Source organism: Castor canadensis, chromosome 3 (assembly GCF_047511655.1).
Source record: "Castor canadensis chromosome 3, mCasCan1.hap1v2, whole genome shotgun sequence".
Taxonomy (NCBI): Eukaryota; Metazoa; Chordata; class Mammalia; order Rodentia; family Castoridae; genus Castor; species Castor canadensis.
In genome coordinates this window covers 30,409,974-30,424,704 of record NC_133388.1, presented here as the reverse complement: position 1 = coordinate 30,424,704, position 14,731 = coordinate 30,409,974, and the positions used below count along the sequence as shown (strand labels likewise).

The window sequence follows — 14,731 nt, the reverse complement described above, 5'->3', positions numbered from 1 at the left end:
CCAGCCTGTCTGTCAGGTGCTTCTCCATCCTCCAAGTGAAGCTCCAATGCTGCTTTCCCCTGGAAGCTTTCCCTGAGTTAACTTGACATGGCAGAGCTCTTTGTCCCCTCCCCTGCCACCTGCAGGGCATGCTTGCTGCTGTAGCCCTGGATTCTAAAAAGTCCCACTCAGTACTGCAGTTTTTTGCTTATGTGTCTGTCTGAGTCCCTCATTACAGGGGGAGTGCTTGAGGAGCAGAGCTATAGAAGTTTCTCTTAAAAGTGTGTTAGATGGAATCCCAGGAGGATTGCAAGTTCTAGGCCAGCCTGGACTACATAGCAAGACCCTGTCTCAAAAAAAAAAATGTGTGTTTGATGAAGAGGAATGAAACCGGGCCTCCCTCCCCATTCTGAACTTGAACTTGTGCCCTTGAGTGCCTCTGGTTTCATTTCAACCCAACCCAGCTGTTCATAACTCATTTCCCAAAACAGCAACTCCCCCTCTCCATCTTTGACAAGCTCTCTTTCAGTGTCCCCTTTGGCCACAGTTGAAACGTTGCCATGGATACCTAGTGTGTTGTTGCATACTTACAATTGCAGTTCTTCCCCAGGAATGTTGAATCAGGACCAAGCAATTCCAGCCCCAGCTGTCACTCCCATGAGAGGAGAACAGGCAAAGCCCATTGCTATTGTTTCCATGGGCATTTTCTACCCAGCCTCCCACTCTAGAAAGCAGGGCTACAGATGGGAAGAGAGAAGGGGCAGCAAGAAGGAAGGAGAACTTCTGCGCCCCCACGGTGCCCTGTCCTTGGTTTAGTCCATCCCTGAGGCCCAGTGGCAGTTCTGCCCTGGAATTCTTCAGATATCTGAGGTCTTTCCAATAGATTTCCTGTTTTGCTTAGCCTGGCCAGAGTTGATTTCTATCACTCACAACCAAAGAAGTTCTAAAAAATTTGGAATGAGCAAGCTGGAGCCAAGAACAGTGTTGGCACATCATATACAGTATAGGGTGGACTCTCAAACCAAATATGGTAAAATCTCGCTTGCTCGGAGGTCAGGAGTATGACCCCCCCCTTGTCCTTGCAGCACAAGAAGAAACTCCAGAAGGGAAAAAAGAGCCTATTGTTCTCCAGGCCTGGCTGCAGGGTGAGGGTCAGGAAGAGCATGAGGACAAGACAGACTGTCAAAGGCAAATCACAGAGTGGAGTGAAGTATGGGGTCCAGCCAGGAATTAGAGCACCAAGGAGCAAAAGCCAGACATGCCAGGATCCAAAGGCCAAACAGAAAAGGCACAAAACGCAAGGGTGGGCCAGGGTCCTGCCAGGGAGCAGGAAGCTGTCATTTGGGCACCAGCCAGCCAGCCCTGAGTGATGTCCCAGGGAAGGATCTGTGGTATGTGTGAACACCCCTGTCACTGGCTAAGAGCACTAAGTCCAGTTCCCTAATCAGGCCTAAGCTGGGGTCACAAAGCTCACACACTTGACTCCTGGGCTGGACTCTGCACCTCTCTACACCTATTTTACAGCCAGCTTCCCAGAACACAACAGACTGGAAACCCCACCTGAGAAGCAGAAACTGAAGCTCCTAAGAGAATCACAGGAACCAGCCATGCTACAGTGCCATCTCTCAACCTCAGCCCAGCGACATTTGGGCCAGCTATTGTGGGGACTATCTACACTGCAGGATATTAGCACCATCCCTGGCTCTACCCGTAAGATGCCAGTAGTGTCCCCTCCATGTGCAACCAGAAATGTCTCCAGACATTGCCACGTGTCCTTGGGGGAACAAAAATCATTCCAGGTTGAGTCAAAAGTATTGACAGAGCTGGGCGTGGTGGCACACACCTGTGATCCCAGCACTCAGAAGGCAGAGAGACAGGAGGGTCACGAGTTTGAGGCCAGCTTGAGCTATATAGTGAGATGTTGTCTCAAAAAACAAATCAAAAAACAGTCACAAGAACCAGAAAAGGGCAACAGCCCAGGCCAATTAGTTAAGGGGCAGAACCCAAGATATTCAGGTGGTCCTAAAGGGGGAGCCCAGTATAGCAGAGGAAAAATCCCCTCCCCGCTCTGTGCTGGCCCTGGTCAAGGGCTTCCCCACCCAGCCACCATCAACTGGGACTGCCCTTGGTTCTGTGAAAGAGGCAAGACAAAGTCTTTCATCCTCCATCTTTATTTTTAAATAAATAGGCAAATTGAGGAGTGACAAGGTCACTCCTAGTCAAGGTCACCCAACCAGACTATGGCTGAGTCAGACATGGGGCCAAGGTCCTCCGCTCTGGCCCAGTTCTCTTGCCCCTCTACCACATCACAGGATAGTCCCAAGTTAGTGGCAGCATCATGCTGACCAACCCATTTAAGAAGGCCCTCAGCTGCATGCCCGGGGCTCACACCTTGGGAGGCTGAGATTGGGAGGAATGTGGCTCGAGGTCAGCCCAGGCAAATAATTCACGAAACTCCATCTCCAAAATAACCAGAGCAAAATAGACTGGAGAGATGGCTCGAGCGGTAGAGCACCTGCTTTGCAAATGTGAAGCTTTGGGGGAAAAAAAAGAAGGTCCTGTGTCAGAAAGAAATTGAGAGAACTGCATACACAAAGGGGAACGGCACTTCCCTGGGGAGGAAGGAGCACAGGGATCTTTTCTGCCCCTCTCTTTAGCATCCTTTGACAGTGCCTGGTAGGTAGTAGTTTTTCATAAAATATTTGTTGAATTAAATTAGATTTAGATTTAAATAAATTAGATTTAGATTTAGATAAAAATCTAAATCTAATTAGAATCTAAATAATCAAAACAAAAATAGATTTTAAAGGTTTCTACACTAATTCTGTACTGCTTTTGGACTTTGAGAGTGTTTTAGTCTGTTTTATGTTTCTATAGCAGAAGCCCTGAGGCTGTGTAGCTAATAAAGAACAGAGATTTATTTCTTATAGTTCTGGACGCTGGGAAGTCCAAGATTGTGGGTCTGAATCTGGAGAGGGTTTCTTGCTGTGACATAACACAGTGGAAGGTGTCATGTGACAGCAGAGCTAGAGAGCAAGAAGGGCTGAGCTCACTTTTATAACAAGCTCACTCTCAGATAACCAGCCCACTCCAGATGTAACCATGTAGTAATCCCTTCACTAGGGCAAAGTCCTCATGACCAATCACCTGTTCTGAAGTCCCTCTTCTCAACACTGATTAAGCTGCCAACTTGTGAACTTTGGGTTCACATTCAAACCACAGCAGGGGTAGGGATTTCCGCCTGTTCTCCGCACTTCAAAGCCCATCTCCAATCCTGCTCTCCCCCGCCTTGAGTCTTCTCTCCCATGCCTGTCCCCATCTCTCTCAGCACTTTGACCTCATGGTTATCATGTCTGTCTAGAGGAAGTTAAGTAAATCTCTTTCCCCTCAGAGCCCTGTGCATGGTGCAGACAATCAGGTACACAAGGTGTCACAGGCTGGAAGTCTCTGTGACATCTCTGGGTTGCAGTGTGTGCCCTTCTCCTTCTAGTGAAGGACTAATGTGAGTCCCAGTGAAAGACTGAAGCCTGGCATCTGGGGTCTCTCAAAAATTGTCTCTCTTATTCTTTCTCAGAACATCATGAGAGGCTGACCTAGATGAACTACTGTCTGGCACCTGCACCGAGTGGCTGCATACAAGCACACGTGTGTGGGTGTGAGTGACTGTGGGCATGCTTGAGAGTAAGTGAGCATGGGGAAGTGTATGTGTGTGCACACGCGCACTCCGGTCCTACACATGAGTTTTCTATTTGGGGTTACTTAGGGTCTGCATTCTGGCTGTTAGAAGTAAGTACTCAGCGGAGAGTCCTATTTTGTAATCAGGGGCGTGGGCCTGGGCCTTTTCTCTTGCAGAAGCAATGGGGGCTGTGATGAGTCACACCAATGGCTGGGCAGAGGAAAAGCCTGGCTGAGAAACAAGCCTCCCCCAACTGATCTGGTGCAGTCACCGTCAGACCTCCACACAGGGACAGCTCTGGAAAGATGGCCCATGGTGGCAGTGTGTACTTGGACATGGAGCTGCCCTAAAGGTGGATGTTGAGATGGGGGTGTACAGCTCAGCATGTGCCCAGGGACCTGAGCAGACCCTCCACTTCCCTTGGAAGAAGTGGACAAATATTTCTGCGACCCAGGAATTTCACGTCATGAGAGTTGCCAAAGGCTCTGTCCTAAGAAATCTGATCTGAAATCCAAGCTCAGCTCCAGAAGAAGCTGCTCTGAGTTCCATCCCCACTGGCTGCTGGTTCCTAGTCCAGGGTCCAAGACCAGTTCTCCTTCCTTCCTACTGCTGGGAACTGGGCAAGAGACTTGTGCACTGAAGACAGTCACAGGAAGAGCCTGGGGACATCTTTCATATGGCCAAGATGAACCAGGAACTCCTGAACAAGCAGAGGGTGTAGCAGAAAGGCTGTTGAGAAAACACAGTGGGGGACGTGGTCCAGGCACTGAACCAAGCGCTGTGTCAAAGCGCTTCTTCAAAGCAAAGCCCGTGGGCATTGAGGCAAGAGACTCTCAGCAGACAGATGAGCAAAGCAAGGCTTGGAAAGCGGAAGTGACTTTCTTGTTATCACACAGCTATCTAGTGACAGAGTCAGAATCCAAACAAGGTCAGGAATGAGGTACAAAATGTGCAGCAATCAATAAACTGACTAGATAAACAATGGTTTATTTATGGAAAACTGAGCAGTCACTGACATTTCTCAGTAGAAAAATATTGAATGACCTGGAAAGATGTTCACATTGGGGTGGGGGTGGGGAGAAGGAGCAGATTACAAAACAGTATGTGCACATGGATCGTTAAAAAAAAAATCAAATAAAACGCAGAGTTCTGATGTCCCTAAAAATCAAAACATTAGCAGGGGTGTTGGCTGCATAAGAGGATTAGGTGTTATTTCTACTCTGCTTTTTTTTCTTTTTCTTTTTACTTTTTTTTTTTTTTACATTTGGGAGCCAATCTCAGGTGCAGGAAAAGCTCAAGAGAGACCACTCTGTCTTCAAGTCTTTGCCAGCTCCTATATAATGTATGTGGCACAGTCAAGCCCATTTGAAAACTTAACAAATGTGCCAGAAAAGAACCACCACAACTGTCCTTTTTTTTTACACTAGTCATTTTGTGACAAGGACAAACCTGACCTGGAAGGGCTTAAACTGACCAGGATGGCACTGGGAGATGAGCACTGAGCAGGCAGGAGGGTGTGGTGGGAAGCCCTTCCTATGAAGTCCTCCTGATTTGGGCTGAGGAACCCATGTGGACCAGAATCCACTGGGCTTTTCAAACCTTACCTTGAGGCTGCATGACTTTCAGACCCTCAGATGAATCACACAGACCACACTGTGTGGACCCACCTCCTGTTTTGTAACCTCCCAGCATTCTTAGCCAATCTCCCAGTCCAGGAGAGAGCCAGGCATTTGCAGTCTCTTTGGCCTCTGCAGGCAGAGGAGGTGTGAGGAGCTCCTGGCGTGGAACCCAGAGACGGGTGAGATAAGTGCCTTTGTGTTGATCAGTATGGAGCCTCCAGCAGCACCCTGCTAACCTCGCGGCTCTCTGCTGTAGACACTCTGGGGTAGAGGGGGTTCTCAGACAACCTTTTGGCCACTGCATTTGGCTCTAGACTGGAATCATTAGAGATACAGCCAGGAATGATGTCATGCCTCTGCAGGAGGATGGAGGATGACTTCAAGCATGGCCTTGGCTTCAGCCCTCTTGTTTGTCAAGTGAATGGGGTGAACTTGACAAGCTTCAGCATTCCTGTGCCCCAGACATTCTGATCTGAAGACAGCAATGCTTCTGGCAAGTCTCTCTGAGAAAAGTGTGGCAGCCCTGCCTTGCACACCCATCTCCCTTTCCACCCTCTTCCTCTAGTTCCCCTCCTGCAACTACCAATCAAGGTGCCCTACCTCCTTCCTTCCAAGAGTGTAGGGTGGGCATGCTGCCCTGTTAGAGAACCCTCCTATTGTTATTAATAGACATAATTCTGAACAAACCCACTTAAGTCTTCCCTGGTATGTTAGTCAGCTTTCTGTTATTGTAAGAAAATATCTGAGAGAATCAGCATATAAAAAGGAAAGGTTTATTTTGGCTCAAAAAAGGTTTATTTTGTAGAGGATTCAGTCCATGGTTAGTTAGCCACATTGCAGCACACCCTTGCTAATGTCTTGATTTTCTTTTGGAAAATCAGACCTCTGTGTCTTATTTGATTTCTTAACAATCCAGCTGTACATGCTATTTTATAACATACTTCTCACCTACCTACATATCTTGAACATCTTTCCAGACCATTCTATGTTGTTCTACTGAGAAATGTCAGTGGCTACCCTGTATTCCATAAACAAATTTCATCACAGAGGCAGTTGAGTGGCAAAACTGTTCTTGTGGACAGGACAGGAAAGAAAGGAAGAAAGAGCCTAGATCCCAAAGTCCCTTTCAAGGTCACTCCCCAATGATCAGAAGGACCAAGTCTTTAACACATGGACTTTGGGATACACTTATCCAAACCATAGCACCTGAGACACAAAAGACAGAAATCACACTGCATTGCTTCTGAGCATTAATCTCTCTGGGTTGGAGCTATAGGGAGCCCAAGGGAGCAGATTCTAGGTACACACCAGTATGGGCTCTGCCTTCAATACTTGCCTCTCCACAGGAGGACTGCATCCCCCTAGCACTGGGATACCAGGGACCTGGGGCTGAGAATTAACCCATCAAACACTGTCTTGTTTTGTTTTGGTGGGACTCGGGTTTGAACTCAGGGCTTGGTACTTATATAGCAGGTGCTCTACCACTTGAGACACATCTCCAGTCTATTTTGCTCTGGTTACTTTGGAGATGGGGTCTCCTGAGCTATTTGTGCTTGCCTTGAACCCCAATCCTCTTCATCTCAGCCTCCCTAGTAGCTAGGATTACAGATGTGAGCAACCAGCACCCAGCTATCAGACTCTGTTGATGCCCAGCAGGTTGGAATCCTCCTACTGCCTCAAGCTACTGCCTGGGGAAACCAGCCCCAGCCCCAGGGCCAAGAAGGACCTGGGTCTTCCTGTTGTGGCTGTTATCCCTGCAGCACCTGGGTGCTCAGTCAGTGTTTCTCTCTGCCTCTTGGGGGTGACTGAATGGTGTTACCCCAAGATTCATATATTGAAGCCTTAATTCCCAGGGTGACTGTATTAGAGACAGGGCCTTTGGGAAGTAATTAAGGTTGAATGAGGTCAACCTCATTAAGGGGCCTAATAAAAAAGAATTGGTGGCCTTATATGAAAAGAAAGAGATTGTGGTGCCTGAGGAAAGGTCTCATGGACACACTGTGGAAGGTGCCATCTACAAGCCAGAAAGAGTCCCCACCTGAACTCAGCCATGCCAAATCTTGGATCCTAGACTTCCAGTTTCCAGAACCATGAGGTTATAAATGTTTGTTGTTCAAGTCACCAATCTACATGACATTTTTATGACACCCTAAGCTAAGGCATACTGCCACCCCTGCCTAAAAGTACACCCCTCATTACTCCCTTCTGTGGGGATGGGAAGTCATTCTTAGCCACCAATTGTCAGCAGTAACTATGGGGGGGGTCATTGTCTAAGCAGCTGAGCACCCAGAATCCTCCCAACATCCCTGTAATGTAGATAGCATTATAGCCTTTACACAGATAGGAAGCTGAGGCACAGAGAGATTAAGGAACCAAGATCACACATTAATATGGTAGGAATGAATTCAATTCAAACCCTTGCAGTCTACATTCAGCACTCCTCAATACCGAGAAACTGAGGAAAGACTCAGACTGTCCGCTCTCACCTAGAGAAGCAGCAGACTGCTTCCAGTGGGCTGTGGGCTGCCCAGCCCTCTGTTTAAATATCTGGCTGTGCTCTGCTGTGGAAGGAACTCAAGTTCCCCAGCTCAGCACAGTCCTCAAGGAAGTGATCTGTCACCATGTCCCCTGCGGAGGGCTGGCCTTTATATTGGCCAGCCTAAGTCATGTCATGAGAAACAGGAGGCAGGTAGCAGACCTGCTCAAGTCCTTCCCTTTGGTTCTGTGATCTGAAAATGGGCAGCCACAGCCCCTGTGGAATCAGCTGATCCACACATGGCATACCCTAACAGGAGTCTGAATCTAAGCTAAGGGAGTGTGTGGATTCCAGTTTGGCCCAGAGGAGGGCAGCAGAATCTGCTTTGTTTCCCTATATCCCTGGGTGCTGAAACTGAGGCTCACCTCCAGGCCCAGGCCCTTCCAGATTTTTCTGGAAGCCTCATCCAATCCCAATGGCCAAGCACCATGACTTTATGACCTGGACAGAACCCCAACAGTCCTTGTCTAATGAGGCATTGAATATTTCCAAGACTCGTCTCCTTGCTCCAGCAGTCCCCAGTGTCTGGCACTGCAAGCTCAGAATTAAATGGTGGTTTTAGCCCCCAGGGGACTGGACTGAGCTTGCCAGACAGAAGCCTCAGGGAGGGTCAGCCGCTGGTTTTACGGGATTAGGGAGGGGCTTCTGAGGTCTTCTTGTGATGGCGCCCATGATCCACCAGATGTCGCTGTGTGGCTGATGGGATAAAAGGTGATGGAGGGAGGATTTTCTCCAGTACTCACCCTCAAGACTGGGGAATTCAAGGTGGGAGGCCAGGGTGTGTGCCTCAAGGCCAGCAGACACATTCTCAAGCAGGGGCATTTCATGATCCATGAGACTGGGGGCAGCAGAGGTCTCCATCAAAGGCCTGAACTGAGATGAGGAAATACAATTTCCAAATTGCGGGATGCCTCCTCACCCCAGCAAGCCAGTGGGTAGAACTGGAGGCTCCCTCCCACTCTGGCCACCTGCCTCCCATGCCCATCTCTCTGGGGCCTTGCCTGAGAGCTACTCCTCAAAACCCCCACCCCAATGGTGACAAAGGATCTTGCAGACTGCGCTGCCATCCAGGGGAACTTTCATGTCTCATCAGTTCTGAACAGCAGAGTGCAGCCCTCACCCCCACACAAAGCAGGCTCAGAGGCAGGCTGGGCTGGAAATTCAGACCAGTTTCAATACCCGAAACCATGTCACCTAGAAAGCAGCAGTTCCCCAACAGTGGCTTTCTTCCCTCCTCAGCCCAAAAGGGGGAGGGGCAGGAAGGATGGGGATGAGTAGATAGGAGGAAAGCAGGGACACTGAGCACAGCCCTCGCACTGTGGCAGAGGGGTGACTGGATAAGGAGCTGCTTATATAAGCTTATATTGGCTGATGTGTGAAGTCCATATTGGTCAGAGACAGACATTCTATTGGAAATGACTACCAAAAGTTTGTTTTCTCTTTTGCCTGTGGCGGCCTTGGTTTTGGGGTGACCCTGGGTGTCAGCTGGGCCAACCCAGCATGGTGACTAGTGGAAGGCAATGAGGGACAGTGCTTGAGAGTGAGGCGCTGGAGACCCTCTCCCTATTCTTTATTTGCTGCTTCCTAACATCTCTGCATCCCAGCTTTCTCATCTGGAAAGTAGGAGCCATGACACTATCTTCCTCACAGGTCTGTTGTGGGGATGAGATGGAGAGAAAATGCAACAGCTTAGCCAAAGTCCTTTCTAAAATGCATTGTTTTAGGGTTGGGGAAGCAGTGAGAGAGTGCTTGCTTAGAATGCACAAAGCCCTGATTTGATCCTTGGCACTGCCCCCCACCCCCCCACCCCCGCCCTGCAAAAAAAGGCATTGTTTTGTTTTGATCATTCCCTACTTGCATCCTCACCAGCAGACTCCACAAAGCCCACCTCAACCCACAGATCACTGCTAGGACCTACAGCACACCTCCTTGGGGTTTCCCAGCTACCCCAAGAGATGAGATTTTTTTTTATTGATTTACTTGTAATTCCCAAACCTGACAAGCAGACCAACTCATCTAGAAGCTCTTGCCACCTGCTGGTGGAGGTGAGAACTGCAGGCAAGTTCCCTGTGCCCAGGTTTGACTACAGGCTGATGATGCCTCCTGAGTGGGGACTCTGATGTTCTAGGGACAAAAAGCTCTAGATTCTTCTGCCTTGGGGTTGTTTACTACTCACCTGTCTCTTGTGCTGCTATTGAAAAATCTGCATCCAGGAAATTTCCAGTCATGGGGACCTACAGTAGGCAGTTGACATTAGCATAAAGAACTATCTCTTTGTGACACTTCTTACTATTTTTGTTATTTACTTTACTCTTTTTTAATTAATTTATTTATTTGGGTCATCCTGGGAATTGAACTCAGACCGTTCAGTGTTCAAGGCATGCACTGAGCTATAGCCCCAGTACCTTCGTTTGGTTTTTTGAGACAATCTCACTACGTGTGCATAGCCCAGGCTGGCCTCAAACTCACTATCCTCCTGCCTCAGCCTCCTGAAGGCTGGGGTTACATCATGGCCCAGCTTGCTCTACTGTTAATTTTCATAGTCCCCACCTATCTTCTGCCCCTGCTGCCTGTATGCTCTTCTGCATGTTAAAACCAGCAGAAATTGTGGAGCCAGCCTTATTTTCATTTTAGGATGAGAGTCCTACACACACATATTTTCCTTGTGGCCAGTGTGAGCTTTGCAGAGCCTGCAGACATCAGGCGGGCCACAGCTTAGCCCTTGAGGCAGGTATGGGGCCTTTCCTATCAGCAGCTGCAGGATCACAGTGGAAAATACTCTGGGATCTGGCCCCTGGAGTGGGTCCATTAAAGAAGCCACACTTGAACTTAAACCTGGTAGAGCTGGAGAGAGAGAGAAGCTGGCACAGGGCCTGGCTGTCCTTCCACCCCTTTAAGAACCCGTGACAAACAACCTTGCCTGGTGCCCAAGCACATGCCAGGCCCTGTGGCATTAAAACCCTGGAAGACTCAGCAAGGGGTCCAATTTCAGTAGGTGGGAAAATCACAACAGCAAGAGCCCAATGTGACCAAGGTCACACACAGAGCTGACCACCAGGCCCTGGAAGTGGAGTGTGCCAGGCTGCATGCTAAATAGGCTCACCCAGAGCCAAGACCCCAAGGAAAAACACGTCCCAAGTCTTGTCAACAGCAAAGCCCAGAGAAAGGCCCAGAAGTTTCCATCCAGGAATCCTCACAGTGGTGCTCTCTCTTCTGGGGAAACAGAGGCACTGAGACTGCCCTGGAGCACCATTGGTGAGTCAAATCCAAAGCAAGCAACTAGCTCTCAAGCAGTGCAGCTCCCAGCTGAGGGCTAAAACACCAGATCAAACATCAAAAACCTGGACGGCCTCAACCTTGGGAGAAAGGAAGATTAGATCATTACAGCAGGATGAAGGAAACCGAGGGAGGAGAGGAGGGACAGAGGCCAAGAATGTCTCAAGGCAACCCGAAATCACCTTCAGATGAAAGCAGGCCTGCACACCAGCAGCTCCCACCCCCACATCACCAGGAAGGCCTGGCCAGGCTCCGCCCCTTCTGGGCGGGGTGAGGATGCTCTGGTCCACATATGTAGTGTATGCACACATCTTAGTAAGTAAATCTTAGGAAGGTTCCAGGAACAGGAAGCATGTTCCAGTGCTCTGTGTGCACACACAAAATTCAAGCACACATGTGTGCAGGTGTCCAGGACTGGCATGTGAGCGCACAGGGGTGCATGTGTTTGTGTGCAGTTTATAAACATGTTTTCACAAGGCTCAGGGAGCAGCATCAGTCATCTCCCAGGAATCTTAGCAACAGCCATCCCCAGAAAAGGCTTCTGCCAGCTGGAGCAGGGATGAGTCAGCACAGGGCTAGTGGGGGAGGGAGATTCGGTCAGGCTGGCCAGAGTGGCTGCTCGCTTCTCCCTGGAAGGTCTCCAGGCCCGGCTCAGCCTGGCCACTGCCTGGGTCACTGCTTTGGCACTAGTGGCTGAGAACACATTCCTGGAACTGGCCAGCTCAGGCGGCTAGAGGGCTTTTCCCTCCTCCTTCCTCTCCTTCTCCCCCTCGGGTCCCGCCCCATACCCGCCCTTTTATTTTTCCTTCTTGCTGCAAAACCAAAACACCGCGTTCACGAGTTCAGGGGCTGCAGCCAAATGGCAGGAGCTGGCGGCTGAGGGATTGGACACAGGAGCTGCCCAGGGCCCCAAGCAGGCCAAGGAATGAGGACAGCTCTCACCGGCAGCAGAGGGCCCAGCTAGATGATGCTGTGCTCTGCTGCAGTCCTCTGGGCAAAGTGTCATTACCAGGGGCTCCAAAGGACAGGAATTCAAGGTGGGGGCTCCCAGGAAAGTGGACTGTGTTTCTCTGCCCCAGTTAGCAGAGCCTGAAGTTGCTAACATGGGGGAGGGGGGAGGGACCAAGGGAACTGAGCAGCACAGAGATTCACTGTGACTCCATTGCTGAGCGCATCGCAGTTCTACCACCCAGGAATAGCAAAACCTTCTTTTACAGTTGGGGAGATGAAGGTGCAGACAGGTGAGGGATTTAGCCCAAGGTCAAGGTCACACAGCTATTTGCAAGATGATGGATAGAATGAAACCAGTTAGCCCTGACTTGCTTTCTCCCTGGGTTGCACCTACACTGTGTGTGCCAGGCTCACAGCACCCACAAAAATAAAGAAAATAAAAACAAACAACAAAAGGGCCTTGGCCAGTGCTGTCCCCTATCCCTGTCCTTCCCTGGAGCAAACAGATCTGGGGGAAGGACCATCTGCAATGTCAGCAGCAGTGGTGACAGCAGTCGGCAGGGGCAGTAACAGCTCAGCCCAGCCTGAATCCCTGGCCTCTTTACTGGAGGCAGGAAATGAATAAAAGCTAAATGAGTTTGGAAATGCCAGGAGGCAGTGTTTATCCCCTTCCCCCACCCCCTCCCCCTGGCAAGAACTGCATATAGTTACAGTTTAATCTTGGAAATGCCAGACAGCTGTTCCCGGTTGCTAAGAGACTGGCTCACATTATGCAGATGTCAGGGACCTCAAATGTCTGCCGGAAATTACAGATCATGTTGGAGGAGCACAGGGGCCTTCTCTCGGCTGGGGAAGCGCAGCGGGAGACCCCCTGGGGGGATGGCAGAAATGAGGGGCCCACCCCTCTCTAGTCTCCTCCTCCCGGTCTCTGGATCCTCGGCTTTGCTGCCTGGTCCTGCCTCTTCTCTCCTTCCTCCTTTCAGGCCCCTCCCCACATCCTGGCTGGCCTTCATCTTTTCAGGACTGGAGGACTGATGCCCATCTCCACCCCCACCTCCAGTTTTCCTTCTGGGACAGTCAGTGTTCTTCAATCTAGTGTCCCTTTGTCTGTTGGTCTTCCTTGCTGCTAGGATGCCACTGAGCTGGCTGGGACTGAACTGGGAAGAAGGCAGAGGCCACTGAAGGAGGACAGATTCCTCTCCGTGAGCCCTCCTCATCTGGAACTGGAAATGGACATCCACGCTTGCACACACACTTTCCCCAACATCCCCCACCCCATGGAAACCCAAAGGAAGACCATCACCATGGCAACCGCCGGCTACCGAAGCTGCTGCATCACTGGTCCCTAGGGAAGGGGTGCTGCCATATGGGCAGAAGATGGGGGAGGAGCAGAGGGATGTCCTTTCCCACACTTGATGACCCCCACAAAAAAGGCCTGGGGTGGAAAGGGAGCAGGCTGGAGAGGGGCACAGACCATAGACCAGCGGTCTCCCTGCCTCTGCATCCAAGTGCAAATGGTATCCTCTCTCCCTATTGCCAGCTATGTGACCTGTGACCTTGGCCTTCCTCCAGTTGAGGAGCACTAGCCCTATAAATAAAACCAAGAATACTTTATGTGCCATAGAAAGTGGCTTTGAAGACAAGAATGGTGTGTGTGTGTGTGTGTGTGTGTGTGTCCAAATATAAAAGGACTTTGAAGAGAGGGTCTCAGAAGCCCCATGAAAGCAGGTCTCATTATCATCCATCTGGCCTTCCAGAAGACTATCTAGCCAGCCTGCTGGAAGGGGATACTATCCATCCTCTATCATCCTAAAGGAGGATGTCACTCTCCACCATTGCCTTCTTGACCTGGTGCCCTGGCTCCTCTAGTCAGCTACTCCTGCACTTTCCTACAGCCACGGTGATGTCAGATGAGGGTATCGAGGCACAGAGCCTACCAAGACCTGTCCAAACCAGCATGAAGCATCAGCCAATCCTGTCTTCTCCTTAACTCAACCCTGGGTTCAAACCCCAGGAGTTTTCTCCTTAGTAACATGAGCTTGGGCAAATAACCAGATGCCCTCAGCTCTCATTTCTCCTTCTGCAAAGCGGAATACCACGGACATCTTAAGACTGCTGTGAGGATTAAACAAGATAAAACATATAACATGCTTCACTCCCGATGAGCTCTCAATACATTTGAGTTCTTTTTATTAAGGTGCAGTCGGTTCCCAAAAACACAGGTTTCAGATTTTTCAGGCTGCATGAACACCAACTCCCCCTCCTCCCCTGCATGGTGGTCTCTGCATCTTTGGAAGGTTCTACAGGGCTGTCCCAGTGTCCCTGGGAGAACTCTAAGGGCAGGTACAAATCAAGAAAACCTGATGAAACCGCCATGAGAAGAGATCTGGAGCAGGATGGTGCTCCCACCCCTGCAGAAATTGCTGAACCAGAAAGGACTTGTGGGTGGGGCTAGGTTGCCAGGGCTGAGTCATAGCTGGTCCCCATTTCCCTGGGCCCCACATGGCCCTCTGAGGCCTTCACTTGGCTGCTTTTGGCGAGGGAGAAAGAGCACCTGCTCAGTCTTTGTTCCTCTCTCTTCCCCATACCCTCTCCCCATTCTTTCATCTCTAAGTCCTGGCTCCTTGGCTGTCTCCCTCACTCCCTTTCTCTCGCCTTCCTTTTTTTTCTCACATCCCCCCCGCCCCCCGCCAC

The 14,731-nt window shown here is 50.1% G+C and overlaps 1 non-coding gene across 1 annotated transcript; it reads right to left on the bottom strand.

Moving 5' to 3' along the window:
* Positions 1-4,915: 4,915 nt before the first annotated feature.
* LOC141421816 (small nucleolar RNA SNORA12) lies at positions 4,916-5,062 on the bottom strand. The gene has a single exon (XR_012446506.1). It is a non-coding gene; the product is annotated as a small nucleolar RNA SNORA12 (small nucleolar RNA).
* Between the last annotated feature and the right edge of the window lie 9,669 nt (positions 5,063-14,731).